Genomic DNA, 5,838 nt, shown 5'->3' with positions numbered 1-5,838 from the left:
ATAATAAAATTGAGGGATGAAATCAATCAAGTAGTGATGAATAAAACAATACAAAGAATCAATGAAACAAAAAGTTGTTTTTTTCAGAAAATTAACAAGATAGACAAACCTATATCCAAAACTAATCAAAAGGCAGAGAGGGCACATAAAAATTAACAAATCAGAAATGAATTAAGAGAATTAGACAGTGAAAAACTCCAGACCATAATCAGGTTGCACTTTGAAAACCTGTACTCTACAAAATTGAAAAATTTAAAGGAAATGATAAATTTCTGGATAGGTATCACATACCAAATTTAAATCAAGAACTGATGAGCACTTTAAATAGTTCTATAACCTCCTAATGGAATAGAAGCAGTTATCAACAATCTACCAATCAGAAAGAAAAATCCCAGGGCCAGATGGTTTTAATGCAGAATTCGAGGAGAAATTTAAACAAGTGTTAATACCAATACTCCTCAAATTGTTCCATACAATCAAAGCAAAAGGGCCAAATTCTTCTTACAGAGCTACATTTGCCCTGGTACCCAAACCACACAGAAACACAACTAAGAATGAGAACTACAAACCAATCACCCCCATGGATATTGATCCAAAAATACTCAATAAAATAATGGCAAATAAAACCCAAGAACACAATAGAAAAATCATCTACCGTGATCAATTTTGTTTCATCCCAAAGATGCAGGGATGGTTCAACATATGAAAATCTGTCAAGGTAAACCACCATATAAACAGGCTGAAAAAGAGAAAGCACATAATCATCTTCCTAGATGCTGAAAATGCCTTCGGGAAATTCCAACACCCTTCATGATAAGGGTTTTGGAGAAGCAGGGATAACAGGAACACACCTAAACATCATGATGACAATATACAGCAAACCAACAATCACCATTAAACTAGAAAGAAACTCAATGCAATTCTTCTAAAATCAGAAACAAGCCAAGGCTGTTCACTCTTTCCATATCTCTTCAATATTGTACTAGAGCAATAAGATGACAAACAGATCAAGGGGATACAAAATGGAAAGGAAGAAGTCAAACTTTCACTATTTGGAAATGAGATGATACATAAGTGACCCAAATAATTCTACCAGGGAACTCCTAAATATAATAAAACACCTTCAGCAAAGTGGCAGGATACATGATTAATTGAAAATGTTCAGTAACCCACTATATATAGAGAGAGTAAATGGGATTAGAAAGAAATCAGAGAAACATCACACTTTACAATAGCCACAAACAACATAAAACATCTTAGGGTAACTCTAACCAAACAAATAACATACCAGAATGACAATAACTTTGAGTGTTTAAAGAAAGAAATTCAAGAAGATACCAGAGAATGCAATGCTCTGCCATGCTCTTGGATAAGTAGGATAAACATAGTAAAAACTGCAATCTTTCCAAAAGCAATATACAGATTCAATGCAATCCCCATCAAAATCCCAGGACAATTCTTGTCAGAACTTGAAAGAATAATTCTCAACTTTATATTGAAAAACAAACAAACAAAAAAAAAAAACAGAATAGTTTAGATAGCCCTGTACAGTAAGGGAACATTCAAAGTTATCACCATCCCTGACTTTAAGCTCTACTATAGAGCTATAGTAATGAAAACAGCTTGGCACTAACACAAAAACAGACTTGTAGGCCAATCAAATTGAAGAAGACCCTAATATTTTGAACACCTGATTTTTGAGAAAGAAATTAAAATTATACAATGGAATAAAAGATAACATCATCATCAAATGGTGCTGGCATATGTGGATGCTCACATGTAGAAGATTGCAGATAGGTCTATATCTGTCTCCATGCACAAAAGTCCAAATGGATCAAAGACTGCAACATAAATCCAGCCACACTGAACCTCTTATAAGAGAAAGAGCAAAGTACTCTTTAACTAATCGGTACAGGAAACCATTTCTGAACATAACATCAGTAGGACAGACACTGAGATCAATAATTAATAAATGAGACCTCTTTAAACTGAGAAGCTTCTATAAGGCAATGGACACAGTGAACAAGACAAAATGGCAGTACATAGAAAGGAAAAAGTTCTTCACCAACCCCACATCTGCTAGAGGGCTGATTTCCAAAATATACAGAGAACTGAAGAAGCTAGTCATCAAATAATCCTATTAAAAATCAGGGTACACAGCTAAATAGAGAATTCTCAATAGAGGAAGCTAAATTGGCTGAAAGAGTTAAGAAATTGTTCAATACCCTTAGCTATCACAGAAATGCATCCATTTTTCTCCTGTCAGAGGAGCTAAAATCAAAAACACAAATGGCAGTTTATGCTGGAGAGGATGTGAAGAAAGGAGGATATTTCTCCACTGCTTGTGGGAGTACATAATTGTGGAGCCACATTGGAAATCAGCATGACAGTTTCTCAGGAAAATGGGAATCAGTCTACCCCAAGATCCAGCCATTCCACTCTTAGGCAAATACCCAAGGGATATACATTCATCCCACAAAGTCATGTTCAGCTATGTTCATATCATCAATATTTGTAAAAGTAAGGATTTAGAAGCAACCTAGATCCTCCTCAACTGAAGAATGGATAAAGAAAATGTGGTACATTTACACGATGGACTTCTACTCGATGGGAAAAACAAAACAAACAAACAAACAAACAAAAAAAAAACCAAAAAAACAATGACACCTTGAAATGGATGGAACTAGAAAAAATGGCATGTACTCACTCATAAGTGGATATTAGACATAGATCAAAGGATGGCCAGTCCACAATTTACAATCCCAGAGATGCTGGGAAACAAGGAGGACCCAAAGAAAGAAATATATGTTACCCAGGTGAAGGGGAAATGGACATGTCTAAGAAAGGGTGATTGGGAAGGGAGTTAGGAGAATGAGTAGAGAAGGGGAAAGAGAACATGAAGAATCAGGAAGACTGATTTGGGGTAAGAATAGAAAAGGAGAGTGAGAAAAGAGATACCTTAATAGAGGGAGCTCTTATGTGTTCAATGAGAAATATGGCACTAGGAAAATCTCCAGGGCCCACAAGGATGACCACAACTAAGAATCTAAGCAATAGCAGAGAGATTAACTTAATTGACCTTCCCCTATATTGAGATTGTTGACTACCACAAATGCCACCGTAGTCTTCACCCAGTAGTTGATGGAAGCAAAAACAGAGATTCACTGGTTAGCACTGAGTTGTACTCCTGGAATCTTATTGTAGAAAGGGAGTAATGATGAGCAAAGGGGTCAAAACCATGCTGGGGAAACTAACAGAAACTACTGACCTGAGAAAGTAAGGGCTCAAGGACCTCATTCTGAAAGCTGGAGACCAGTGTAGGACCCAAACTGGACACCTTGAAAGTGGATGTCATTTGGGGGCATCTGGGCAGGCTATGGGTCCTCTGGCACTAGAAACAGTGGTTATCTATTGTCCACAAATGGTTCATATTGAGAGATATATTCTCAGCCTAGATACATGGGGAAGGGTTTAGGTCCTGATGCAAATGATCACTTAATGACAACATTATTTCTGAGACATCTAGTTAGTTAGCCATCATGCATCTCACTCAAGAGCTTATCTGAAATCTATGTCTCACAAAAGCATTGTCAGTGAAAATGACAATGAAGCTTGAAGCAAGGATGCCATAAAAGGAAATAATTCATAATGAGAATAAAACTTTCCTCCACTGTTTAAAACACTGATTTGATTTGTCAATTTGAATACATTGACAATCTATTCATATAATCACTAATGATTATATGACCAATCACTAATTGGTCACTTAACATCACCAGGATTTGCAGACCTAGTATAAAAACAAAATATTTCAATGACATACTCACAATGAGTATTATGACACAATAATCAAAAGTGATGTAATTATCATGAAAATTGATGAAATTAAAGGTAACAATGTTAAGTGAATGAACTAAAATTCAAAATACAGCATGTTTACTCTCGTGTGGAGAATCAGTTTTTAGAAAGTAATTCCCACAAAAACAATGTTTGAGGAAGAAAAGGAAAGCAACAACAGGAGGCAGCATGCAATAAGAGGGGTACAGGGGATGAATATAAACAAGTTCCATGAATATAATCATGGTATACATGAGGGAGAATATCCTAATGAAATCTGCAATGTTATACAAGAAGTGTATACAAAAGAGAATATGAAGGAAAATTAATATAGTTAGAATGTTCTTTTTCCTTTTCCTTTATTCTTCTCTCATAATAGATCATGACCACAACTTTCCATTCCTCCTGCTCTTATGTCCCATAACCACTCCTTCTGAAAAAGCAATCATACTAGTGATACTAAACATTGCATACCAAGTTGCAATAAACCCCCATAGCCTGGGTCAGGCAACCCAATGGAGGAAAAGTGTTAAAGCAGAAAAAAGAATCAAACACACCCCACTGACCCTATAACTGTTAGGAGTACCATACAACACAAAATCAAAAACAAACAAACAGGAAAAAATACAACCCAAGCTAAATAATCACTAAGTGAATGCAGAGTGCCTAGGACAGATTCATGAAGACTTTAAGATTGTTGCTTCTGTCTCTGTGAGCCTCTTTGAGCCCTGTTTAGTCCTGCTTCATTGATTGTGTCTCCTCAACAAACTGGCTCATGAAATTTTTCTTGTCCCTACTTTATGGGGTTCCCTGAGCTCTGCCTAGTGATTCGTTCAGTAACTCTTATTCTTCTCCTATCTACTGAAGGAAGAAGTCTCTCTGATGATGATTGTGTTAGGCTCCCATTTGTGGGTATAGCAGAAAACCAGTACAATTCATTTCATTGACATTTTTCTTATTTGTTAGTCATGTTTGGTACCACATCAGGCCTCTGAGCCATCCAGGTTTTAGTTTAGATCATCCAGTTAGGGTTGGGCATGTAATCCCTTTCATGTCTTGGGTTTCAAGTTAGAGAAGTGATTGGTTGGCCACTCTCACCAGCTGTAAGCCAACGTTGCCCCAGTGCATCTTGAAGGCAAAATAGATTGTTTCTGGATGCTTTTGTTGCTGGGTTGGTATTGCAGTTCCACAACTGGGACACTAACATTGTTAAGAAGAGAACTGGTTCATACCTCATGTCCTCCATTACTACAAATCCTTACTACAGTTATCCCCAGAGCTCCCAGGAAGTGTCTACTGCACTAGATTTCCACCTACCCCACTAAATGCCTCATCTATTCCATGCATCTTTTTGGCTAAGAGTTTATATGACACTCAGCTGAAAATGGATAAAGAAAATGTGGCATATGTATGCAATGGAATATTATTCAACTATTAGAAGAAAATAGTTTCATTAAAGTTGCAAGAAAATAGATGGAACATGAATAAAATCATGCAAGAAAGGCAATCCAGACATAGAAAAACAAACATGGTATATACTCATTCATAAGTGGATACTAGCTGTTAAATAATCGATAATAACACTACAGTGCAAAGATCCAGAGAGGTTAAATAAAGTGGAAAGTGCTATGGGGGATAAATGGATTTCCCTGGGAAGGAAAACAGAATAGATTTTGTTGAGGTTATGTAAGAAAGAGAACAGGAGGGTGCAATGATATATTTTTATGATTTATTAAAGCTTGCATGAGGATTCAGAAAGCAAAGTCATCCACAAACCAAAGAAACTTTTAATTCAGGACTCTGGATTAAGAGGTACATGGATCTCTGTTGGAACAAGGCCATACTGAGCTATGCAGAATTGACCCTGTCCTAAAGAGAAACAGCTCATACAAAGATGATCTCAGCACTTGGAAGTGCATGCCTTTATTTCCAGGATTATGAGAACTAAATATTTAAGACAGGTACAGGGTCTCAGAGCTGGCATTTATTCTCCAGCTACAC

Source organism: Phodopus roborovskii, unplaced genomic scaffold, assembly GCF_943737965.1.
Source record: "Phodopus roborovskii unplaced genomic scaffold, PHOROB, whole genome shotgun sequence".
NCBI lineage: Eukaryota > Metazoa > Chordata > Mammalia > Rodentia > Cricetidae > Phodopus > Phodopus roborovskii.
The sequence above is the reverse complement of the archived record's forward strand: the minus strand, read 5'-3'. Positions refer to the sequence as shown.